The sequence below is a fragment of the Lepisosteus oculatus genome, chromosome 28 (genome assembly GCF_040954835.1).
Source record: "Lepisosteus oculatus isolate fLepOcu1 chromosome 28, fLepOcu1.hap2, whole genome shotgun sequence".
NCBI classification, from domain to species: domain Eukaryota; kingdom Metazoa; phylum Chordata; class Actinopteri; order Semionotiformes; family Lepisosteidae; genus Lepisosteus; species Lepisosteus oculatus.
In genome coordinates this window covers 10,753,928-10,781,165 of record NC_090723.1, presented here as the reverse complement: position 1 = coordinate 10,781,165, position 27,238 = coordinate 10,753,928, and the positions used below count along the sequence as shown (strand labels likewise).

At 45.5% G+C, this 27,238-nt stretch overlaps 3 non-coding genes across 3 annotated transcripts; 1 reads left to right on the top strand and 2 right to left on the bottom strand.

Annotated features, from left to right (window-relative positions):
* Positions 1-7,846: 7,846 nt before the first annotated feature.
* LOC138225518 (U4 spliceosomal RNA) lies at positions 7,847-7,988 on the top strand. The gene has a single exon (XR_011183956.1). It is a non-coding gene; the product is annotated as a U4 spliceosomal RNA (small nuclear RNA).
* Positions 7,989-10,727: 2,739 nt separating this feature from the next.
* trnar-ccu (transfer RNA arginine (anticodon CCU)) lies at positions 10,728-10,800 on the bottom strand. Its single transcript has one exon. It is a non-coding gene; the product is annotated as a tRNA-Arg (tRNA).
* A 2,197-nt stretch (positions 10,801-12,997) lies between these two features.
* On the bottom strand, positions 12,998-13,138 carry LOC138225520 (U4 spliceosomal RNA). The gene has a single exon (XR_011183958.1). It is a non-coding gene; the product is annotated as a U4 spliceosomal RNA (small nuclear RNA).
* Positions 13,139-27,238: the final 14,100 nt, after the last annotated feature.

Here is a 27,238-nt window from a genome sequence, read left to right as displayed (position 1 = left end):
GGTTACCACAGGGGTTTCATAACAGCCCCACCGTATATCACATGGCACTTCGGAGGCATCTCCGGGAGCTGCCTCAAGTGTCCTCCGTCGTTATCCAATATGTGGATGATATTTTAATCGCGTCTCCTGATGAGGAAACCCACAAGAAGGACCTCCAAATTATTCTCGACCATTTGGTTAAAAAAGGACACAAGGCTAGTTATAGCAAAGCACAGTTATGCCTAGACACCGTAATTTACTTGGGACAAAAGATTAGTCAGGGAAAAAGGGAATTGACAGAAGATCGGGCCCAGGCAATCCGAACACACCCTAGTCCCAATACGGTGAGAGAGCTCCGATCATTCCTGGGTCTGTGCAATTTCAATAGAAATTGGGTTGATGCTTTTTCTGAAAGGGCCAAACCACTAACAGACCTATTAAAGGGGGGAGGGAGGTCCCTTGATCCTATTGCTTGGAGTCCTGAAGCTGAACATGCTTATAATGATTTAAAACAAGCTCTGTTACAGGCTCCTGCATTGGGGTTTCCTCAGACAGATCAACCATTCTACCTCTACGTGAAGTGAAAAGAATGGATTCTGGACAGCTGTACTAACACAGGAACATGGGGGTAGGTACCGCCCGGTAGGGTATTACTCTGGATCCTTGGACGAGGTAGCCAGGGGCTGGGGACCATGTCTACGAGCCATTCAGGCCGTCTGTCTAGCAGTACAGGCAGTCAATAACATAGTGCTAGATCAACAACTGATTGTTCGATGCCCACATGCGGTACACACACTCATGTCCCTGAATCGGGTCAGTCAGGTTAATGCGATACGGTGGAGCAAGTGGCAGGTCTTGTTAGAGGCTCCAAATATTACCATTGAACTTGAAGGAGCTCTAAATCCAGCCACATTGTTACCTGACCCATCAGAAGCCTACATGTTAGAACACAGCTGTGATGTTTGGGCAATGGGAGAAGATGAGGGCATCAAAATAGCCGAGCAACCACTAAGGAATGAAGACCTCATCCTCTTCACTGATGGAACTTCATTCATAAATTCTAGTGGGGAGAGGAAAGCGGGTTGGGCTGTGACTACAGAACATGATATCCAATGTGGGGGAAGATTTGAGGTACCCACGTCAGCACAGCGAGCTGAACTGAAAGCTTTGGTGGAAGCCTGTAAATTAGCAAAAGGCAAGACCACCACAATATACACAGACTCACGATACGCATTTGGAGTATGCCATGACTTTGGAAGGTTATGGAGTAATAGGGATTTTTTAACCTCTGCTGGCACTCCGGTAAAGAATGCAGATCTGGTGTCTGAGCTGCTTGCGGCTCTCCAACTCCCAAAGCAGGTAGCTGTAGTCAAATGTAAGGGCCACAGCAGAGAGGACACTCCCGAGGCCAGGGGCAATAAGCTGGCAGACTGGACAGCACGTCAAGCTGCCCTGGGGCAATGGGAGGAGTGGGCTATAGAAAAACCTCTTCAGATTATTTCAGTTTGCACAGTGAACATACAGGCACTCCGGACGGAACAGCTCAGCGAGCTCCAGGCCCAGGCTCCAAGGATTGAGAAATGGACCTGGATGGAACGCAATGTGGGGCTGCAGAAGGATGGGACCTGGCAGACCCGCCTGTCCAAGCAACTAATGCCCTACCTGGCACAGCAAATACACTCCACAGGGCACCCAGGTGTTAGCCAAATGACTCGACGCTTTGCTCAGAGCTGGGTGGGCACAGGCTTCACACCCTTCGCAGCTGATGTGGTACAACGCTGTGGAGAGTGCCAAAAAGCCTCTGGAGCACCGCCGGTTCCGGCTCCTAATCTTCGACGTCCTGCACCCGAGGGGCCCTTTAGACACTGGCAAATAGACTATTGTTCACTGCCACCCTGTAAAGGGAAAACAGGCCTCCTAGTGATGGTGGACCAGTTTTCTAGATGGGTGGAGGCTGTCCCTGTCAAACGAGAGACTGCGCAGACAACTGCCAAATATCTCGTGACAGAAGTAATTCCCCGATGGGGACTCCCGTGTCGCATAGACTCAGACCAGGGCACACATTTTACTGGAAAAGTGTGTCAGGTGGTGGCAGACCTACTAGGGATAAAATGGGACCTGCATTGCCCTCATCACCCGCAGTCCTCCGGCATGGTGGAACGGGTGAACCGGACTTTGGAAGCTGAATTGACAAAGTACCACCTGGGAGGGATCCCCTGGGTGGATGCATTGCCCGCCGTACTGTGCAGCATCCAGGCTGGGACAAATCGAATAGTGGGGCTGAGCCTGTTTGAGGTGATCACGGGGCGTCCCATGAGACTGAATGACTCTCCAGGACATGACAGAGTAGGCTTGAGTATACTAACTGATTCTCTGTTACAGTATTGTAAGTTGCTGACAGAGGCCACCCAAGGAGCCCGCGAGCAGGTCCTGGAGGCATGGGGACCACCACCTGAAGGAGGGCACGACCTCATCCCAGGAGAGTGGGTGTGGATCAGGAAATTTCCTTCACAGGTTCTCCAGCCCAGGTGGGACGGACCCTACCAGATCCTGTTGACAACCGAGTCTGCAGTTCGAGTGGAAGGAAAAGATCACTGGATCCACGCGTCACACTGCCGACGAGCCTCATCCCCAGACCCAGAATGAAATCATTTCTGTCAATAATGATAATTGTTGCTGTAGGACTATGTTCCGCAGGGATTAATGATCATCTCTCCCACAAAGGAGAACATGGAATTAATTCCTTTTTAGGCCTCTCCTATCTGACAGCTATGAAAACCAACCAAAGTGCCTGCTGGCTGTGTTTCGCATTACCCAAATATGTACAGGGAGGACTACCTATGGGGGCCATTCCTTGGCGTCTTGAGGAATTCATATGCATGATCATTTGGAGGGATAATTTAGGAGATTTTAATATGACAAACTATGGGGGTTGCCATAATACGACTTTAACCTGCACAACATTACAATATCTACAGGAGCGAGGCTTAGAGCCCACGAGATTCACAGGCTCTTACGCTCCTAAATATAACAGAAGCCATACACCACCATACCTGACTCTAAATAAGGAACGTGAGGGAAACATGTTTTCAGCACACTAATGGTCTGCACTTGGTTGGATGGAGTCGTTGCAACCTTACCATCACTGCAAATATATCCACCTGTACCTTCCAAATTCCAGGATGGGATCGGCACCATCCCACAATTCGGTATAAGTTTCTTATTTTCAGAGGCATGGGGAGCGCCAAACGGAACATATTTCATTTGTGGAAAACGAGCCTACCCATGGTTGCCAGCCCAGTTGTCCGGCTCATGTTATTTAGGATATGTGGTTCCTCATATCCGTGTTCAAACCCACAGCCCCTTCGGACCTAACCACAGACCACAAAGAAAATTGGCTGATTGGGAATATTATTTAGGTATAATATTTCCACAAGCCGGCATGAACTTTCTGAGTCGAGAGTTAATTCAAATGGCCTCGACTTTAGAAGAATTAGCAAATTCTACTTCATCTAGTCTGAAGGCTGTTAATGATGAGATGGTAGCCCTCAGAACAGTGGCCATTCAGAACCGACTAGCTTTAGATTATGTACTGGCGGCCCAAGGAGGAACTTGTGCAGTAATTGGCACTGAATGCTGCACATATATATACCTGATAATTCTGAGCACATCTCAGATCTGGCCCAACACATTTACAATGAGGGACAGAAATATCAGGACTATTATACTGAAAATTGGGGAATTGGATCTTGGGTAAAGTCTGTGTTTGGGGCCTGGGGTGGAACTTTTTTACAGTGTTTATTTGTAGGAATAGTATTGTTTATATGTATAATTGTAATCATCTCGTGCACAAAAACATGTATCACATCTTGCTATAACCGTGGAACGTACAATGTCATGGCAATACATACCTGTTCGCCAAGAAAGGAAAGATCTGCCCTGACATTGTATGTATAAAAATAGGCTACATTGGCGTATGCCATATTTTATAAGGGGGGAATGAAGAAAGATGTGAAGACGGGGGTTTGAATTTAATCTTTTCTGTAGGGGGTTTAGACTTCTAAGTCACAAGCTGGGGTTTATGGCAGGAAAGGGGGTTAACTGATAAGGATTGCAGATGCAAGCTAGGAACCCCCCTGGGTATAATGTTAAACTGACCATTTGCCCAGAACATCGTAAACTGGCCAAATACCATGAACCCCCCTCTTTACCATCAGACCGAGTGACGTCAGAAACGGAGAAGAAAACACTATATAACCCAAAAGTTTGTAACAGTACGGGGAACAATAGTTCGGTTTTGTTGTTTCTTGCGGGAAACAAGACTTCGGCTTTATTGTTCCTTGCATGCAATAAACTCATCTGTTTTACTTCATCTCGGGATCAAGAACCTTATTTCTTCTGTTTCAACATTGTAATATGCTTTGATATTTCCTTTTCCTGTGCATTCATTGTGCAGGGAAACTTCAGTGACCGTATGATTTTCCTTGCCGTTGGCTGCAAGTTTTCATACACAGTTTCAATTTCCTCAAGGGCTTTGCTGAGGGGAGCGAGTACACTTTCCCACTGTTCGATAACATAAGCAGGCTCTTGAATAAGGGTTTTGTGAGCCAGTTCTTGCAGAATCTGTTCAATGTTGTGTGCATTTGGCATTCTTCGGCAGCTGTAGTTGTCCAAGATTTCCAGTAATTCATCTTGGTCAGAACTGTTGAAGTCTCTGCGACAACATTCCAAGGTATAATGGTCAGATTCTGAAACATACTTTAGAAAATTGTCAACAAGATCACTCTTCACATATCCAAGAGCTCCCTGTTCCAAGATTACAGGAGCAAGCTTGATGGGCAAATAGTTCTCTTTCTGCCAACCAAAAGAAATAATTTTACCTATACTCTGCCACTTTTTTTTGCCATAGTCATGTCAGAGAAATGGTATCTTAAAAAGTGCTGCCTGTTGTACATTGTTCTTAGAATTCATGCCAGAATTCAGAGAGGCAATCTCTGAGAACACCTCCATCATCATATCCATTCTCATACTGCCCATTTGGTAGTAGAAGCTTTACTTGAATTTCTGATTGAGTATATGAAAAACGTTCATCAGTGAAATGTTCAATAAGCTCAGATAGTATCTGGCTGCGATGGACAACAAGGATTTTTTTGGCTGGTTCCCTGAGTTCTTATGCCAGAGGCAAAGTGTCTTCTAGACTTTGTTCTCCCATCTCAGAGAGGTCTCCATTGAAAATTGTAATGATATTGCTATCCTCCACATTTTCCCCAGTAAATATGGTAGAACTTTGCTGAGCTAAACTGGAATCGTCTGTGACATCTGCAGGATAAAATTGTGCCACGTCATCCCTGCCTAAGTTCAAATCATTTCCAGTATTTCCAACATAGATGACATCTAATGTTTCTAATTCCAATGGTGGATCAATTTGTGAGTCTGTAGAGGGAAAATCCTGTGTGTTTTCCTGTGAGTTATCTGCAGTGTTTGATTCTTGCTGTGTCTCCACACCACCACTGTCATGTTTCTTTTTGGTTGACAGATAGAACCTCATGATAGTTAACTTTGAGGCTTCATATAGAGCTCCCACTGTACTGTCCTCATCTAAGGAAACTACTTGATAATTTGTCAGATCCACCTCAAACTCAGAAATATTTCCATGTGCATTCTTTCCATCTGGGAAAAACAAACCTATTGCTCTGTTATGACGTCTTTTTTTTCCAGTCCTTTGAAACACTTAACTTTCGTGCTCCACCACCCTTTTTGGTTCTCACCTGGATAAAGCCTCCTTTTCCTTCATCATACAGCATCCAGCCCAACTCCACTTTCCTTACTTTCCTCTGTGTGTTCACATCTTGATGATGAGTGATATTTTCTGGATGCTTACATTTTTTTATTTTATTCAGTTTTGTCTTCAGTCTATCAAAAAGCTTTGATTTCCTACTGTTGGGCTCTTTTTCGTGTCTCCTACAATATCCCATCACTGCCAATTTGTCTCCATAAGATGGCAAATAATCCCTCATCTGTTCATCTGTCATTAACATCAGGACACTGGCATCAATCTAAAAATGAATAGTGTATTATCAATTTTCAGTTTCAAAATACCATACTTAAAGCATCATTTTATGTGGATCAATATGCTGATACTGGTTTAAGGAAAAAGTCCATTCGGGATTTTGGAGGTACTGTATGAAGTGAAAAAATCTACTATACGTGAAAATATCAATATACTGTACAGTACTGTGCAGAAGTCAGAGACCACCCTTGCATTTATTTAATTTCCAGTTCAAACAGCCATTCAGTGCAAATTATTTAGTTTTTGGTGTCAGAAAATAATGCAAGACACATATATTTGACAGAAGAGTACACTAAATATAATATCAAATCTATCAGTATTTAATTTGCCCACCCTTTACTTTTGTGCACCCTTCTGGCACTTTAAGTCTTCCATCCGTCCAATCAAACAAGTTACAGCTGTGTCCTCCCAACACAAGTTGATCCCAAAACTGTCACTGACATTATATTAGAACACTTTCCATTAAAAGTGACACTAACATTCAAACAACTACCCAAACACACCATAGCTGCCTTGCACATGTCTTTGTCATGTGCATCTGAAATGGCAAGAGACAATATATTCTGATGAGATTAGGTATAAAGATAGTTCACTTGCATTAGGAAAATATAAGCCAAAGGAAAATAAGTGAAAAACAAGTTTCCAAAACTGGAGATAAAAATTACTACAATATATAGAGAAAATAGGACCCCTAACAATCATGCAAGGCCTGGTAGACCACTGAGAACATCACCATCACATAGACAGAAGTTAACGTTTTGCTCACTCTTGCACAGATCTGAAAAAAATCCACAAATGTTTTTGTCAATACATCCATTGTAAGAAGACAACACAATGCTATGGGTCTGAAGGGATGTGTATCTGTCAAAAAGTCACTATTTGAAAAGGAAATAGACAAAAGAGAAGAAAATTTGCCCTAGAACACCAAAACTGGACACTTGAGATAAGTAAGGTTTAATGGACGATGAGTTACAGAGTGGATTTGGATTTGAACCAGCAGAGGCAGAAAATACAACCAACTTCTAAGACTGAACTTTGGAGGTGTTTACAGGAAGCATGAAAAAATATCCCAGTGGATTTATTTGAAAAACTCAAAGAAAGTCTCCTGTAAATAATGGAAGCTGCAATAAAGGCAAAGGGTGGACACACTAAACAATGAAAGATTTGACATTATATTTAGTTGTGGATGCTTTTGTGTAATTGTGTGTTAAATATATGTTTCCTGGAATAATTCCTGACATTGAAGAATAAATCAATTGCACTTAATGACCGTTTTGACTGGAAATTAAATAAGCGAAAGGGTGGTCTCTGACTTTTCACAGTACTTAAAGTGCTGTTAATACCTACAGTAGGTCAGTGGGAGTTAGTTATAATAAACAGGAACACATTCATTCTGTTAGCTACCTTTTCTTCCTTCATTTTTTCGATAGTGGACTCTGGAATGTCCCTCTCCCTGAGGAAATCGATAAGATCCTCCATCCTGCAATTGTGGCCTAGGAAGCACACATGGGACAGTGGTGCAGCATTGATTAGTTAGCATAGTGTAATTACCTAGCCTCCTGTTTGCCCAGACTCCAGAAGTATGCATTATAGTACATTTAGAAGTAGTCCAGGACAGGCAACGATGACCAGCACTCGCCACACATTTGCATTCACAAGGTGCACATACAGTAGGTCACACCCTAAGGGTATGTGAATGACAAATGTAGAGTAGGCTTTTCAATTTAATCTGACTTGTCACATACAGTATGCATTCACAGGCAGCACCTCACTCAACTGGCAACCTGGCAACCCGTCAGCTTTGCGCAGTGGCAGTATCGTCGCCTGTGAGGTTTAGCCGAGGCGCGATTATTGCTAGTTGAAAACTTTTCCCAATACCCCGCTTCCGCCGGTTTGCAATACAATCGGCGAAAGCAATTTTTGACAGTCTCGTCAGAGACTGAGCAAGGTGTTTAAAGACAGATTTTGTCATGGTGACATCATGGTAGAAAGAAACGAGCTTGTTACGTCTCAACAGAAACGCTCTTTAGCTCTTTCAGCGTTATGCAGAGAACAGCGTCTGTCGAGATCACTTTTGAGTCAGCGCGAAACGCCGTGTGCTGTCAGTTTGATTTTGTATTGCTCGTAGCGCCGCCCGGCTTTTGTCTGTCAAACGTTAGGTTGCGCTTCTACATGCTGCATCGGCCGCATGAGTGGAGCTTTTTAAACATCTGTACTTACTGCGCCCCATAAGAAATCGTTTGTCCCCGTTCAAAAGAGATTGTGCGATGTCCTGCAGCGTTCGCTAAGCAAACCTTTGACAGTTTGAAAAGAGGAATTTATTCTGCTTCCTGTGCGTGCAGTAGTTACAAAGTTGAACGGCCTTACACGATCTGCTGCAGTTTTCAGTGGGCGGGCTTTGTCAAATGGCTTGGAAAAACTCACTGTGTTTCTGCTCGGGAAACATCATCAGCAGTGTCCTGCAGGTTTTCTGTGTATAGCTGTCTTTTAACGCATACAGAATTCATTCGAAATAATTGACTTCTCCAATTAACAAGGGTCCCTTTTTGAAACTGCCAGAAGCATTCTTTCAATGTAACAGATTTACTCTGGGGAAAAGCAGCATGACATTGAGAGTAGCTCAAGCTTTCAGGACCCGTATCAGACTCCGTGTATGCAGACACCGCTCAGAATCCCCTGTAAGATTCTCCTTCAATTCTGTTGTGCAGTGCTTTAGCCCTTTCAAACATCTTCGCTTTGCTAGTCACAATCCAAGGCTCATGACAGCATTTGAAAACATTCGCCACTACGTTGGCCGGGAATCGAACCTGAGGCGCAGTTCCTTCTTAAAACGTAATCTGGTGAGCATTTCTAGAATCGTACTTGTATATGTGCAGCCTTTAATGTTTTGCTACGTTAAAATTGATGACTTCTTGTATTTCAGTAGGCAACTGCCCTCTTGATTTCGGATTTAATTTCTTTATTACAGGGGTGCTTTTATGATGACAGAGTCATGTTCAGGTACTTTGCTTGATGGAGGAAGCTCATTTCGGACTCTGTGATCTGCTCACCTGGAAAGGTCTGCTGTACTACTACAAGAGAGAAGTAGAGTCTGGAAGAAGGGACAATTTTATGATGCTTTGGAAGATAATGTTTTTTTTTTCTTTGAAATCGAAATGAATCAGAATGTCAGTGCAAAAGACAAACTCTTGGTTTGGTTTAAAGAGATATGGTTTTAAAACAGACAACATGTAGAAAACAGGTGTTTCTCACTTCTGGAAAAGAATGGACCGGGGGTAATATTTTGCTAGTTGCAGGGCTTAGCTCATTGGGTTACATCCTGCGGTGTCACACCAAGGCCAGTGGTGCAATGGATAACACATCTGACTACGGATCAGGAGTTTGATACGATTGACGTTGGGCAACAACTATTCTCTCAAGACTTTTAGATTGAACTGGGACCTTTGAGACAGGCCTGTAGTTGTTAAAAACTTGTGGATCCAATTATGACTTCTTAAGGAGCGGTCTAACAACCGCTACCTTAAATTGATCAGGTACAACGCCTGACGCAAGCGATGCATTCATCATACTAATTATAGGTCCTGCCAGTCCTTCAAGGGAATGTTTGACTAGCTGAGTGGGGATGGGATCTAGCGAACAGGTGGTTGACTTTGTCTTACGTCTGTGTTCATGAGTCCACCATAAGAAGAAATCTGAACAGGAGTGGTGATCATGCGAGGTCACCACGGAGGAAACCACTGCTCTCCCCCCCAAAAAAACCACCACTGTCTCTCTCAAGTTTGCTAAAGACCACATGGATGTTCCACAGCAACTCCTGGAACAATGTTCTGTGGACAGACGTGACAAAAGTTTAGCTTGTTGGTAAATGTGCACAGCGTTATGTTTGGAGATAACAAAACATTGCATACCAACTCCAAAACCTCATCCCACCTGGGAAGCATGGGGGATGCTGTACGGTTTGCAATCATCGAGGGACCGATGAATTCCAAGATGTATCAGGAAATTCTACAGCAGAATGTCAGGGTGTCTGCCTTTGATCTAAAACTCGAAAGACGCTGGGTCATGCAACATGACAAAAACAAAGGAGTACATCAACAACAGAGTGGCTGAAACAGAAGAAATTCCGTATTTTGGGATGGCCAAGTAAGAGTCCTGACCCCAATCCCATTGAAGTGCTGTGGCGTGATCTGAAGCAGGCCGTTCAGCGCAAGACATCCCAAAAATATACATGAACTGAAACAGTTTTGCATAGAGGAATAGGCCAAAATACCTCCTAACCGCTGCTCAGGTCTGACCAGCCACTACAGAAAGTGGGGGTTGAGGTTTTTGTCAATAAAGGAGGTTCCACTAGTTCCTTAATATAAGGGTTCACGTACTTTTTCCATCAATTACCTTGATTATTTAAACCATTTGGTCAATAAAGAAACAACAATGTCAAATGTTGGGCGTGTGTTGTTTGTTAAATCAGACTCTCTTTATTAATTATTATGACTTAGATAAAGATTAGATCACATGTTAAGAGCCATTCATGCAGAAATCCACATCATTCCGAAGGGCTGTTTACAAAAGTTTTTCTCCCAACTGTATGTGAGAGAAAAGCAGAAACGCTCACTGAGTAAGGTGGGGTTGCAGCTTCACAAATCGCAAGGACATTTTTATGCTCAAAATGGGACAGGAGCACCCCAAATGGGACTTGAACCCACAATCCCTGGCTTAGGAGGCCAGTGCCTTATCCATTAGGCCACTGGGGCACACTGGGTGGGGTCAATCACGCTGATGAAGAGCCAGTTTTTTTTTCCTTTGCTTTTTCAAAGGGATCCCCAAAATTAGGGAAGTTAGGCAGCAGAAGGTTTACTGTGACCTGAGAAGGACCAGCATCCAATCACGGTGGTACACACACACACGCTCTCACTCATCTGAGCTACACGGCTACCAAGATGATCTCAGGTGCGCCGAGCTGGTACGGAACATATTGAACTGATCGACGGCGAATTGTCTCTCAGACAGGCTCTTCACCTCTGAGCTCCCTGACTGACAGTGATCAGCTAGGTAGTGAAACAGTCAGCTGCTTCTAAGCCTTAAACAGCTGCATCTTGGCGCTTCCACGGAGAGATGATTTGAAAGCCGAACATCGCTCATTGGGAACACCTTACTATCACTAGTTTAAGAGACTCTAAAGGTCTTGCAGAGGTGCCTGTCTAATAGCATGCGCTTTGCAAGCTATAGGTGTTTAGGCTGAGGCAGAATGCCTGTTAACAAAATGTTTTTCTAAAGGGGCCTCGCACTCTTTTCCAAGCAATGGTCACCATCCCCACCGAGTGTCACAATGTAGTCATGTCCTAGGACGTCACCTGTTAGTCTCCATTTGTCTGCCACCAACACTTTAGGTTACGGGGTCACAACCGCACCCAGGAGAGCAGAGGAGCCGTTGGCGTTGGTGGGGCGCTTGAATCTCGCTGTTGGAGGCCGTCTGAAACTGACCCAAGCCTTTCCCTTGAATTAAATGTAAATAAGAAATGAACCCCAGATGCACAAGGAATCAATCACGTGTTTCCTTTGAGCCGTTTCAAAGACTGCTCCAGAGTTTACCTTGCACAGATGCGCAAAGATTAATGATGGGGTGCACGCTTCTGGGCGCCTTACAACTGTAGGGACTGATTAGAGACAATTCGTAGCGTGTGTTCGTTTCCATATACGCCCCATGTTGCAATGGTAGGATGAAGTCAAATACGGCTTGGACGCGTAACGGCATTCTATCCAACTGCAGGACTTGAGGGTTTTTTGTGCTTTGTTCTGTTTTCGTTGACATCGCATTCGTAAGAGCGTCAAAAAAGGCAATTCCAGCATCTAACACGAATAAAAGGGCTATTGAAACTGCAGGGCTGCGCAGGTTCTAAAATCCTTGCACACAATTCTCCGTTATTGTTACTTCCTTCTTTCTGTCTAACAAAGTTCACTTTTCCTGACCGGACGGGGAGACTTTATCATTCCAACTTGAAGCCAGCCTTAAGTCCTCTGAGGCGCATTTGTCTGCTAGCATGCATTTTGTGAAAGTTCAAATTCGGACAAACACAATCTGTGGCGTTTAGCGTGACATAGTCTTGCAGGCATCGTGCTGTCTCACTGCAATACTATACCGCTGAAGGAAACAGCCCAGGTTCGATGAGCCTTGGAATGTGACTAGGAAAGTGAAGCCTTTTGAAAGAGGTAAAGCACTGCACATGGAATTGAGGGAGAATCTTACAGGGGATTCTGAGCGGTGTCTGCATACACGCAGTCCGATACGGGTGCTGAAAGCTTGAGCTACTCTCAATGTCATGCTGCCTTTCCCGGAGTAAATCTGTTACATTGAAAGAATGCTTCTCGCAGGTTCAAAAAGGGACCCTTGTTAATTGGAGAAATCAATGATTTCGAATGAATTCTGTATGCGTTTAAAGACAGCTATACACAGAAAACATGCAGGACACTGCTCATGATGGTTCCCGAGCCGAAACACAGTGCGTTTTTCCAAGCCATCTGACAAAGCCCGCCCACTGAAAACTGCAGCAGATCGTGTAAAGACGTTCAACTTTGTAACTACTGCACGCACAGGAAGCAGAATAAATTCCTCTTTTCAAACTGTCAAAGGTTTGCCTTACGAACGCTGTAGGACATCGCACAATCTCTTTTGAACGGGGACAAACGATTTCTTATGGGGCGCAGTAAGTACAGACGTTTAAAAAGCTCCAAGCTCCAAAAACTGACGATGCAGCATGAAGAAGCGCAACCTAACGTTTGACAGACAAAAGCCGGGCGGCGCTACGAGCAATATGAAATCAAACTGACAGAAACACGGCGTTTCGCGCTGACTCAAAAGTGATCTCGACAGACGCTGTTCTCTGCATAACGCTGAAAGAGCTAAAGAGCGTTTCTGTTGAGACGTAACAAGCTGTCACCATGACAAAATCAGTCTAATGAGACTGTCAAAAATTGCTTTCGCCGATTGTATTGCAAACCGGCGGAAGCGGGGTATTGGGAAAAGATTTCAACTAGCAATAATCGCGCCTCGGCTAAACCTCACAGGCTACGATACTGCCACTGCGCAAAGCTGACGGGTTGCCAGGCAACTGCGGGGATCCTATGGAAATCGTTATCAATCGTCTCATCCCAGTGGGCATTGATTCGTCGAATATACGTATAGTTACGGCGAAAATACGGCTATACGTATATATACGTCGCCTCGACGTATAATCAACGTCGAATTGCAACCGTAAAATCGACGACATGAATAAACGCATATATAACGTCGAAAACACATCTAACACAGTGCCTGAGGCTTTTTACTGTATGTATCGTGTGTGCCGCAACTAGGAGTATACGGCACTCTGCACAGTGCACGAAGTAAATTATTTTCGCAGTAATTAATTTATTATATTTACTATATTTATTATACACGTGTAAATTAATTACTGCGAAAATAATTTACTTCGTACATATATATGTTTTTGGTGTTTTCCTTGTTTGTGAAATACATATACACATGCACGACACTAACATAAACACACCTCATAATAAAACAGCAAAGCATTAAGTAGCAGGATTTAAAGGACGTTGAGACCCGAGAATCGCCCTGATTGAGCTCAGTGTGAAAGTCCACCCCGGGGCAAAAGCAGCGATGCTGGCGTTCTGGGGATGGTGAATTACTGATCAAGAAAGGGGGTTTTCGAGGTCTCATTCCTTACCTGTGAACAGTGTAGTGTAAGTCCTCTCTAAAGTCTCTGAGAGGCATTTAGATCTGGAGGTAACAGACACCCTTGGCTGAATGAGTGCAGGAATGCACAGGTTTTTCAAGTGAAAGCATCCCCTTACTGTATGAGCTGTTACCTCACACACGACAAAAGTAAAAGAGACCTAACATGTGTACTAACTGATGGTTTGAGAAAGTGGTGGAAGGGTCCGTTTATATATCGGAAAAGTGTAAGTTGAAGGAAAAGAAGGAGAAAAATATGGGAAAAGCTGAGTTTGTCAGAGGGAGTCTGGGGCGAAGACGCCTGTAAAATAAGCATATGCGTATTGATTGGCAAAAGCACAAGCATGTAGCTCCCACCCTGGTGCACGGCCGGCACCAGTGGTGGCAGATACATGAGAAAAAAAAGAAATTGGGATGTGACTTCTTAAAAGTGTGTTTACGGGGAAAACAAAAACCCGGAAGAAAAGATACTTTACTCGCTACGAAAGAGTATAAACAAAAGGGAAAAGAGGCAGTGCAGGAGAATCAGAAACTAAAAGAAGAATTAGTTCCTGGATGCACTGCACTAGTTAATGTGTTATATCCTGCTCTCCCATGGGGGAACAGACAGGCAGGAAATGAAAATAAATGGGATCAATTCCCACAGTGACCATATGGAGACGGGGGGTCTGGGTGGGATGACACCTGGTACGAGTGTGATAGAGAGGGAACAGGAACTACCTTCTTAAACAGAGGGTGCCCGCAGACCTGTACTCTCACCCTAAGTGTCCATCCTGTCCCTCTCTTTCCATTGGGCTATATATTTCCAGGTCTTACACTCTGTCCTGGCTCAGCATTGATGTTCGGATGTCCTGAGACCCGCCTAGCACCAGGGCGCCCTACGTCCGCTCCCTGAGGGCATAGGTTTCTATATGGCATTCCTGAACTCTTTGTACTAATGAGCCCGGGCCTTTTTCCTGTCTCGCCACTACGCATATGGGTCTTTTTCTGCTCTCCTGCTCCCCACGGTTAGTCCCTTTGGACGTCCGTGACAGAATGCTGAGCCACCTACTGACCCCGCGAGCGGCGTTTTTTTTGTTGTTGTCTTGCCACCGTTTTTTTTTCTTATTCTCTGGGCTGTTTTTTTTTTTCTGTTCCTCTATTCTAATCTCTGGATATCACTCCAATCTTCCGTGCCTGTGAGCGGGTCCTGTACCTGGCTTTCCTTGGGTAGATCACTCCGATATCAGTGATTGAATGTTGAGCTGGCTTGCCTATTCTTATTACTGGATATCACTCCGAGCTTCTGTGTCTGGAGCGGGTTCTCGTGCCTGGCTCTTCCTGGTCTTGCTCTCTCCATTATCAGTGATAGAATGGTAAGCTTTCTGCCGTTCCTCCATTCTTTTCGCTGGATATCACTCCGGGCATCTGTGTCTGTGAGCGGACTTCAGTCTGGCTTTCCTCAGGTTGTCCACTCCGATATCAGCGTTAGAATGTGAACGTGCCCATTTGCCGTTCCTCCATTCTTTTCACTGGATATCACTCCGGGCTTCTGTGTCTGTGAGCGGACTTCGGTCTGGCTTTCCTCAGGTTGTCCACCCCGATATCAGCGTTAGAATGTGAACGTGCCCATTGCCCAGTCTGCGGTATTTTTCCCCGGGGTTTTTTCTGTTTTTCTGCCTTTTGTTTAGATATTTTTTTCTTCCTGGTTTCCCCTCCTTTTTGGTCCCCCCTGCTCTCTGTGTCTCGGAACTTTGGTTACTATCTGTTTTTGGTTCCTATTTGTTTTTTGTGGTTTGTCTCCCTGGTCTTTCCCAGGTTTTTGTCTGTTGTGTTTGTGCTTGTGTACTTTTTTGTTTTAAGTCTCCGGAGCTCTACTCTATCCCCCCTTCCTCCACCCAATAAAGGTTTATACCCCGGAGGAGGGGGTAGCTCTCAGCCGTGGACTCCCGGAGGTTTCCTTTCAGTTAAATGAGGTTTTTCCTCCCCCCAGTGCTGGGCAGCTCATGTATTGTATGGGCGTCGGGAGCCGCCCATGAAGGGGGGGGGTACTGTCACGCCCTCTGCAGCCAGAGGGCGCTCCTTCTCTGTCCTGTCCCTAGTTTCTGGTCTGCTGTCCTTCCTGTCCGTCTCTTTCCCTTGGGCTATATATTTCTGGGTCTTGCACTCTGTCCTGGCTCAGCATTGATGTTCGGATGTCCTGAGACCCACCTAGCACCAGGGCGCCCTACGTCCGCTCCCTGAGGGCATAGGTTTCTATATGGCATTCCTGAACTCTTTGTACTAATGAGCCCGGGCCTTTTTCCTGTCTCGCCACTACGCATATGGGTCTTTTTCTGCTCTCCTGCTCCCCACGGTTAGTCCCTTTGGACGTCCGTGACAGAATGCTGAGCCACCTACTGACCCCGCGAGCGGCGTTTTTTTTGTTGTTGTCTTGCCACCGTTTTTTTTTCTTATTCTCTGGGCTGTTTTTTTTTTTCTGTTCCTCTATTCTAATCTCTGGATATCACTCCAATCTTCCGTGCCTGTGAGCGGGTCCTGTACCTGGCTTTCCTTGGGTAGATCACTCCGATATCAGTGATTGAATGTTGAGCTGGCTTGCCTATTCTTATTACTGGATATCACTCCGAGCTTCTGTGTCTGGAGCGGGTTCTCGTGCCTGGCTCTTCCTGGTCTTGCTCTCTCCATTATCAGTGATAGAATGGTAAGCTTTCTGCCGTTCCTCCATTCTTTTCGCTGGATATCACTCCGGGCATCTGTGTCTGTGAGCGGACTTCAGTCTGGCTTTCCTCAGGTTGTCCACTCCGATATCAGCGTTAGAATGTGAACGTGCCCATTTGCCGTTCCTCCATTCTTTTCACTGGATATCACTCCGGGCTTCTGTGTCTGTGAGCGGACTTCGGTCTGGCTTTCCTCAGGTTGTCCACCCCGATATCAGCGTTAGAATGTGAACGTGCCCATTGCCCAGTCTGCGGTATTTTTCCCCGGGGTTTTTTCTGTTTTTCTGCCTTTTGTTTAGATATTTTTTTCTTCCTGGTTTCCCCTCCTTTTTGGTCCCCCCTGCTCTCTGTGTCTCGGAACTTTGGTTACTATCTGTTTTTGGTTCCTATTTGTTTTTTGTGGTTTGTCTCCCTGGTCTTTCCCAGGTTTTTGTCTGTTGTGTTTGTGCTTGTGTACTTTTTTGTTTTAAGTCTCCGGAGCTCTACTCTATCCCCCCTTCCTCCACCCAATAAAGGTTTATACCCCGGAGGAGGGGGTAGCTCTCAGCCGTGGACTCCCGGAGGTTTCCTTTCAGTTAAATGAGGTTTTTCCTCCCCCCAGTGCTGGGCAGCTCATGTATTGTATGGGCGTCGGGAGCCGCCCATGAAGGGGGGGGGTACTGTCACGCCCTCTGCAGCCAGAGGGCGCTCCTTCTCTGTCCTGTCCCTAGTTTCTGGTCTGCTGTCCTTCCTGTCCGTCTCTTTCCCTTGGGCTATATATTTCTGGGTCTTGCACTCTGTCCTGGCTCAGCATTGATGTTCGGATGTCCTGAGACCCACCTAGCACCAGGGCGCCCTACGTCCGCTCCCTGAGGGCATAGGTTTCTATATGGCATTCCTGAACTCTTTGTACTAATGAGCCCGGGCCTTTTTCCTGTCTCGCCACTACGCATATGGGTCTTTTTCTGCTCTCCTGCTCCCCACGGTTAGTCCCTTTGGATGTCCGTGACACCAACAGAAGCAGCTTGAGTAAGGTGTCAATAACACTATAAATAAAGAATTCCAGTAACTCAAGGTAACAACCATGCAGATGCAGATGCCAGACGAGCGGCACTGGGAGAGCGGGAGTCTGAGACCCCTGTGAATCCTCTATTGGGGAAAAGGGAGAATTCAGGTTGAGGCCTTTAATAGATGTTTAATAGTGGTTAGAACAAAGGTGTAAAGAATGTGGGGTTGTATAATGATGGGATGTGGGCTGGCGCATTCTCAAGTGCATGACAAAGATGATCCCGTGGTACGGACTGCCCTGCCCCTTGGATACTGATCTAGGGGCATACTACACTGGGAAGGTGTGCCAGGCTGTAATTGCCGCACTAGGGGTAAGTTGGAAGTCACATTGACACCATCACCCACAGTCTGAAAGACCAACTAAGGAAATATCAACTGAAGGGACACCGTGGGTAGATGCCCTACCTGCAGTCCTGTGCGGTTTGCGGGCTGGAGCAAACAGAACTGTGAGACTGAGCCCATTTGAGATCATCACGGGCAGCCAAAGACACTCCCTGGAGGCCAAGTTTGGCTAACGCACTGATGAATTAACTAACTCTCTATTAAAGTATTGTAGGTTTGTTAACTGAAGCGGTACACAGGGGTCATGAACAGGTGCCGGACGCTTGGGGACCTCCAGCAGAGGGGAGACACGACCGGATACCTGGCGAGTGGGTGTAGGTGAAGACGAGATACCCTGCCAGACGTTGCAATCCTGCTGGGAGGGACCATATCAAGTGCCACTAACTACTGATTGTGCCATCTGAGTGACAGGATGAGATCGCTGGATCCGCGCATCGCACTTTCACCGACCCACGGCACCAGAGACTGAGTGAACAGAAAGAAGGATGTTGTTACCATTTCTGTGTCTGATGCTTCCGAAGACCAACAGTGTGCATGTTAGGCCTGAGGAGCATTACTGGGGATATGGTATCAATACATTCAGGGTGTTGGCATATCTATCAGCCAAAGAAATTATAATCAGAGTTGGGTCAATATTGCTATTCCAAGATCCTGACGATAGATCTCCACATGGCTGAGGTCTGCATTTGGGTCCTGGAGTAGGACTTTATGTATTTGTAGGATTAGGGTTGTTTTATATGTATAATTGTAACTATCACTTGTACAAAAATATCAATAACATCTTGTAACCGTGGAACGCACAATGTCATGGTAATGCATGCCTGTACATCTAAAAAGGAAAGATCTGCCCTGACATTGTATGTGTAAAAATAGGCAGTCCTGACGTATGCCATATTTTATAAGGGGGGAATGAGGTAAGAGACAAGATGTTAAAAGGGTTAATAACTGAAGAAAGATGTGAAGACGGGGGTTTGAATTTAATCTTTTCTGTAGGGGGTTTAGACTTCCAAGTCACAAGCAGGGGTTTATGGCAGGAAAGGGGGTTAACTGATAAGGTTTGCAGATGCCAGCTAGGAACCCCCCTGGGTGTAATGTTAAACTGACCATTTGCCCAGAACATCATAAACTGGCCAAATACCATGAACCCCCCTCTTTACCATCAGACCGAGTGACGTCAGAAACGGAGAAGAAAACTGTATATAACCCAAAAGTTTGTAACAGTACGGGGAACAATACTTCGGTTTTGTTGTTTCTTGCGGGAAACAAGACTTCGGCTTTATTGTTCCTTGCATGCAATAAACTCATCTGTTTTACTTCATCTCGGGATCAAGAACCTTATTTCTTCTGTTACAACAAATTTGGCGTAGTCGGCGGATGCTCCAGAAGGCGCAGAACTTCCCATCGGCAGGAGAGACGGTCAGCGCGCACATAACTAAGAGGTAAGGACTCCTCTTTTATTTAAAAGTCCCGACTTTCTCTGACCGATTGGGAAATCTCTGCTCCCTGCGAGAATCGCCCGAGATGACGGAGTAAACGTGAGTTTCTGAATTCCTCTGGCCCGGGGAAGGCACCGGTGTATGTAATGGGTTGGTTGCTGTAAGCCCAGAATTTGGTCTGGCAGGGGTTCCGCGGTATTGTGTACAGGCGTTCGAAGCTGGTGTATGCCTTAATTGCGCGTGGAGTTTTGAACGGGTTTTGGACCCTTACCGTGAAGTTCAGGACTGGTGTGGGTCTTAATTGCACCCGGAGTTCTGAAGGTCAGAACTGGTTTGGGTCTTAATTGCACCCGGAGTTCTGAGGCTCAGAATCGGTGTGGGCCTTAATTGCGCCCGGGGTTCTAGAGCAAGTGGTGCATTAAATGCACGTAGTTCAGGACTGGTGTGGGTCTTAATTGTACCCGGAGTTCTGAAGGTCAGAACTGGTTTGGGTCTTAATTGCACCCGGAGTTCTGTGGCTCAGGATCGGTGTGGGCCTTAATTGCGCCCGGGGTTCTGGAGCTGAGTGGTGCATTAAATGCACGTATAATCCAGGATTGGTGTGGGCTTTAATTACGCCCGGGGTCCTGAGATTAGCTACGCCTTGATCGTGCACAGATTGGAGTGGCGTGGTTTCTGGCGTGGCGTGGTTTTTTTTTGTTTTAAAGGAAACAGGAGTAGAAGAGATATATGTATGTATGTTTTTGGTGTTTTCCTTGTTTGTGAAATACATATACACACGCACGACACTAACATAAACACACCTCATAATAAAAGAGCAAAGCATTAAGTAGCAGGATTTAAAGGACGTTGAGACCCGAGAATTGCCCTGATTGAGCTCAGTGCGTAAGTCCACCCCGGGGCAAAAGCAGCAATGCTGGTGTTCTGGGGATGGTGAATTACTGATCAAGAAAGGGGGTTTTCGAGGTCTCGTTTCTTACCTGTGAACTGTGCAGTGTAAGTCCTCTCTAAAGTCTCGGAGAGGCATTTAGATCTGGAGGTAACAGACGCCCTTGGCTGAATGAGTGCAGGAATGCACAGGTTTTTCAAGTGAAAGCATCCCGCTACTGAATGAGCTGTTACCTCACACACGACAAAAGTAAATCTTAAAGAGACCGAACATGTGCGCTAACTGATGGTTTGAGAAAGTGGTGGAAGGGTCCGTTTAAATATCGGAAAAGTGTAAGTTGACGGAAAAGAAGGAGAAAAATATGGAAAAAGCTGAGTTTGTCAGAGGGAATTTGGGGCGAAGACGCCTGTAAAGAAAGCATATATGAGTATTGATTGGCAAAAGCACAAGCATGTAGCTCCCACCCTGGTGCACGGCCGGCACCAGTGGTGGCAGATACATGACGAAAAAGAAAGAAATTGGGATGTGACTTAAAAGTGTGTTTACGGGGAAAATATACTTTACTCACTACGAAAGAGTATAGGAAAAAAAGCTAGAAGAGGCAGTACAGGAGAATGAGAAACTAAAGAAGGAATTAACTCCTGGTCACGCTGCACTGGTTAATGTGCTGCAGCCGGCGACTAAGTTATGTCCTGCTCTCCCACAGGGGAACAAACAGACAGGAAACGAAAATAATTGGGATCAATTCCCTCAGTGGCCATATGGAGAAGGGGGGTCTGATTGGGATAACACTTGGTATGAGTGTGATAAAGACGGATCAGGGTCTCCCCTGTTAGAGGGAGGGCGCCCGCAGATCTGTACTCTCACTCGAAGTGGGAAAGGACTTGATGTAGCAGGGGCTGGCGCCGTTGATGACAGCGCCACTCTAACACTGTCTCGCACCCCGTCGAGGGGGTCTGCAATCGCACCTACCTTCCCTGATTTCCCCCATACGATCAAATCCAAAACCGTAAGATATTGACCGGTGGGCTAAAGTACCGCACCCGAAATTAGAAATGCAGCGAACCTGGAGTGCGCTTCAGGAATTAAAAGGATTCATGTAGAAGTAAAACAAGAATACAGCACATTGTATTACGAAGAGAAAAATATATTCTCGATGTGTATGTGTGTTTTATGAATTTGTGTGCCGGCATGTATGTGTGTAACTGTGAGTTGTGGTCTACTAAATGACGGTGTGAGTGTGTTTAGCCAGCGGGACTGGCTAGAGACGTAACTACAGAGACTTGACGAAAATCAATTTAAGGAGATTGGAAAATATAAGAGCGTCTGAAACGTATAAGTACAGTACAGGTGGACGTAAAAGTAGTTAAACAGTTTTTGTATTATTATAAATTATTATAAATTGTAATTTATACAATTAGTTGCAATAGTGGAAACAATTTGGTTTTATTCGAATGTCTCGAAACCAGACATGCTGAAACACTGTAGGTTTAGAATCGAGACTGGGGAGAATAACGTCTTGTGAGAAAATCTGTCTACCTAACGATTAGATCCTGTAAATCCCTTGTAGCCTCCCTAAGTCTGTCCCAGTCCAGTGGATAAAAATGTACCGTTAATGGAGTGTTGGTTTCTCTGTTAGGGGATACTGGAGCACTACTGTCCTGCTTGTTTCACTCCTCTGTTCAACAGTGTACTATAGAGCAATGTATATGGGAAGATGGCAGGAGGCCACAGGAGTATTGGAACAGCAAGTTTTACTTGCCGAGTACCAGATTTTAATGGGTGGTTTTATTCCAGATCTATTGGGTTGGAATATTATGTATTACAAAGAATGACTATCCAGAACAGGGTATCACGTGGCTTCAACTGGCTGTGATCACTCAGTATGTTGATGGTATTCTGAGTGCTTCCCCTGACGAGGAAACCCACAAGTCTGAGTTGCTTCAGCTTTAGAGTGTCTAATAGAAGCAGTTATGATAAGGCCCTTTTGTGTCTAGCATTGTGAAATTTTAACAGGGCCTGGGTGCAATGTTTTTTACAGGGTGAGCATAACTCTTAACAGATCTGCTTAAGGGGGGAGTGCAGTACAAGGACAAGATTGCCTTGATTCCCGCAGCAAAAGCCGCCTTTAATAATTTGAAACAAGTTCTCTTACAGGTGCTGAGACTGGGGTTTCCTCAGATGGATCTACCATTCCTTTGTATTATTGCAAGTTGCTGACAGAGGCCACCCAAGGAGCCCGTGAGCAGGTCCTGGAGGCGTGGGGACCACCACCTGAAGGAGGGCACGACCTCATCCCAGGAGAGTGGGTGTGGATCAGGAAATTTCCTTCACAGGTTCTCCAGCCCAGGTGGGACGGACCCTACCAGATCCTGTTGACAACCGAGTCTGCGGTTCGAGTGGAAGGAAAAGATCGCTGGATCCACGTGTCACACTGCCGATGAGCCTCATCCCCAAACCCAGAATGAAATCATTTCTGTCAATAATGATAATTGTTGCTGTAGAACTATGTTCCGCAGGGATTAATGATCATCTCTCCCACAAAGGAGAACATGGAATTAATTCCTTTTTAGGCCTCTCCTATCTGACAGCTAAGAAAACCAACCAAAGTGCCTGCTGGGTGTGTGCCGCATTACCCAAATATGTACAGGGAGGACTTCCTATGGGGGCCATTCCTTGGCGTCTCGAGGAAGTCATAGGCATGATCATTTGGAGGGATAATTTAGGAGGTTTTAATATGACAAACTATGGGGGTTGCCATAACACGACTTTAACCTGCACAACATTACAATATCTACAGGAGCGAGGCTTAGAGCCCACGAGTTTCACAGGCTCTTACGCTCCTAAATATAACAGAAGCCATACACCACCATACCTGACTGTAAATAAGGAACGTGAGGGAAACATATGTTTTCAGCACACTAATGGTCTGCACTTGGTTGGATGGAGTCGTTGCAACCTTACCATCGCTGCAAATATATCCACCTCTACCTTCCAAATTCCAGGATGGGATCGGCACACCCCACAATTCGGTATAAGTTTCTTATTTTCAGAGGCATGGGGAGCGCCAAACGGAACATATTTCATTTGTGGAAAATGAGCCTACCCATGGTTGCCAGCCCAGTGGTCTGGCTCATGTTATTTAGGATATGTGGTTCCTCATATCCGTGTTCAAACCCACAGCCCCTTCGGACCTAACCACAGACCACAATGAAAATTGGCTGATTGGGAATATTATTTAGGTATAATATTTCCACAAGCCGGCATGAACTTTCTGAGTCGAGAGTTAATTCAAATGGCCTCGACTTTAGAAGAATTAGCAAATTCTACCTCATCTAGTCTGAAGGCTGTTAATGATGAGATGGTAGCCCTCAGAACAGTGGCCATGCAGAACCGACTAGCTTTAGATTATGTACTGGCGGCCCAAGGAGGAACTTGTGCAGTCCGGGCCCGAATGCTCCGGTACCGTTTTCCAGATGGTAGCAGATTATAAAGTCTGTAGCTTGGGTGTGTGGGGTCTTTGATTATGCTTAGAGCTTTCCTCAGGTACCGTCTGTCATAAATGTCCTGGATAGATGGGAGGGTAACCCCAGTGATGGACTGGGCAGTTTTCACCACCCGCTGTAGGGCTTTGCGGTCAGCAGCACTGCACTTGCCATACCACACTGTGATGCAGCCTGTCAGTGTAGTTTCTGTAGTGCATCTGTAAAAGTTAGTGAGGATCTGGGGACATATCTTAGCCTTCTTCAACCGTCTTAGGAAGTACAGGCGCTGTTTCGCTTTCTTGATCAGACAGGTGGTGTTGAGAGACCATGTGAGGTTCTCGGTGATATGGACACCAAGGAATTTAAAGTTACTGACCCTTTCCACTTCAGTCCCGTTGATGTGGATAGAGGCATGTCCAGTTTGCAGTTTCCTGAAATCAACTATCAGCTCCTTGGTTTTGCTGACGTTGAGGGTGAGGTTGTTGTCATCACACCATGTTGAAAGGAGATTGACCTCCTCCCTGTAGGCTCTCTCATCATTGTCTGTGATCAGACCTACAACTGTGGTGTCATCGGCAAACTTGATGATGGAGTTGGTGCTGTGTTTGGCCTTACAGTCGTGGGTATAGAGGGAGTAGAGCAATGGACTAAGCACACACCCCTGGGGGACCCCAGTGTTCAGAGTTAGTGTGCTGGAGGTGTGGTTTCCAAGGCTGACAGCCTGAGGTCTGCCTGTCAGAAAGTCCCGAATCCAGTTGCAGAGGGTGGTGTTGAGACCCAGTGCACTGAGTTTCTTGACTAATTTCTCTGGGATGATAGTGTTAAAAGCTGAGCTGAAGTCGATGAATAGTAGTCTTGTGTATGTGTTCTTTTTGTCCAGGTGGGATAGGGCCGTGTGTGTGGCAATGGAGATTGTGTCATCTGTGGATCTGTTGGACCGGTAGGCAAACTGGTACGGGTCCACTGTGTTTGGGATGGTGTCCGTAATGTGCTTCATGACCAGCCTCTCGAAGCACTTCATGATGACAGGTGTTAGTGCCACTGGTTGGTAGTCATTAAGACATGTCACTGTGGTTTTCTTTGGTATTGGGATGATGGTGGTTGTCTTGAAGCAGGTGGGGACTACGGCTTGGGCCAGAGACATGTTGAAAATGTCTGTGAATACACCCTCCAGTTGATTGGCGCAGGCTCTGAGGACGCGACTGGGTATGCCGTCGGGTCCTGCAGCCTTGCGTGTGCTCACTTTTAGCAGAGATCTCCTCACCTCATCTGCAGACAGTGAGAGTCAGCTGCGGAGGGTGCAGTTCTGATGACTGGTTCTGTGTTGTTGGCTTCAAACCGAGCATAGAAGGTGTTGAGCTCGTTAGGTAAGGAGGCATCATAGGCAGGTGCACAGATGTTCTTCCTGTTGTAGTCTGTGAGGGCCTGTATACCTTGCCACATGCGCCTTGGGTCATTAGTGGTGAAGTGTTCCTCTAATTCCTGTTTGAGCGTGTTTTTTGCATGTTTAATACCATTGTTAAGATTGATCCTGGCTGACCTTAGTTCTGATTTATTGCCCGATTTGAATGCTGCATCCCTTGCTTTGATTAGGGTGCGAACCTCACTGTTCATCCATGGTTTCTGGTTAGGAAAGGTTCTTATTTCTTTTGTGAGTGTGACAGCAGCTGTCTTTAATCTGGGAGGAGAAACAGAGTGATGTGGTCTGAGTTTCCACAGTGGGGGATGGGAACTGCCTTGTAAGCGTTCATGTGTAAACAAGGTCCAGAGTGTTTTCTCCTCTCGTTGAGAAGGAGACATTCTGATGGTATTTTGGGAGAACGGATTTGAGATTTGTTTGATTGAAGTCACCCGCGATGATAAAGGTTGCGTCGGGATGTGCAGATTCCTGTTTGTTTATTGCAGTGTGCAGTACCTCTAGCGCTTCTTTGCCATTAGCGTCAGGGGGGATGTAGACAGCGGTGATAATAACAGTTGTAAATTCCCTCGGCAGATAGAAGGGGCAACACTTGATCACTAAATATTCCAGAGCAGGTGAGCAGTGTTTCGTGATGGTAGATACATTGTTGCACAACGCGTTGTTAATAAAAATGCACACTCCCCCACCCCTGGTTTTACCGGATTCTGTAGTTCTGTCCACGCGGAAGGCAAAAAATCCTTCAAGGTGTATTGCCGAGTCCGTAATACTGTCTGATGGCCATGTTTCAGTAAAAATAAAAGCGCAGCATTCTTTAATTTAGCATGCGCTTTGCAAGCTATAGGTGTTTAGGCTGAGGCAGAATGCCAGTTAACAAAATGTTTTTCTAAAGGGGCCTCGCACTCTTTAACAAGCAAAGTCCTATCAGTCTTGTTGCCTCCGTGAACTGGTGACGTTGATGAAGCAGTACAATTATTAGATATTTGAACATAATGAAAACGATGAGTTAAATGTGAAGTAAAACACTTAAGGACGGTTCCAGATAAGCCAACCTCAAACTCAAGCCTGTGTAACAAAACAGAGAAGTCAACCGTGTCAAAGGCAGCTCTCAGATCTAGAAGCACAAGCACTGTTGCATTCCCCGCATCAGTAGCTAAGAGAATATCATTTACGACTCTTGTTCATGCAGTTTCAGAAACCAGACTGAAATTTCTCAAGTATATTATTTGAATCCAGATACGATTGACTTTGGGCAACAACTATTCTCTCAAGACTTTTAGATTGAAATGGGACCTTTGAGACAGGCCTGTAGTTGTTAAGAACTTGTGGATCCAAATGTGACTTCTTAAGGAGTGGTCTAACAACCGCTACCTTAAATTGATCAGGTACAATGCCTGACGCAAGCGATGCATTCATCATACTAATTATAGGTCCTGCCAGTCCTTCAAGGGAATCTTTGACTAGCTGAGTGGGGATGGGAACTAGCGAACAGGTGGTTGACTTTGTCTTACGTCTGTGTTCATGAGTCCACCATAAGAAGAAATCTGAACAGGAGTGGTGATCATGCGAGGTCACCACGGAGGAAACCACTGCTCTCCCCCCAAAAAAACCACCACTGCCCCTCTCAAGTTTGCTAAAGACCACATGGATGTTCCACACCAACTCCTGGAACAATGTTCTGTGGACAGACGTGACAAAAGTTGACCTTGTTGGTAAATGTGCACAGCGTTATGTTTGGAGATAACAAAACACTGCATACCAACTCCAAAACCTCATCCCACCTGGGAAGCATGGCGGAGGCTGTACGGCTTGCAATCATCAAGGGACTGATGAATTCCATGATGTATCAGGAAATTCTACAGCAGAATGTCAGGGTGTCTGCCTGTGATCTAAAACTCGAAAGACGCTGGGTCATGCAACATGACAAAAACAAAGGAGTACATCAACAACAGAGTGGCTGAAACAGAAGAAATTCCGTATTTTGGGATGGCCAAGTAAGAGTCCTGACCCCAATCCCATTGAAGTGCTGTGGCGTGATCTGAAGCAGGCCGTTCAGAGCAAGACATCCCAAAAATATACATGAACTGAAACAGTTTTGCATAGAGGAATAGGCCAAAATACCTTCTAACCGCTGCTCAGGTCTGA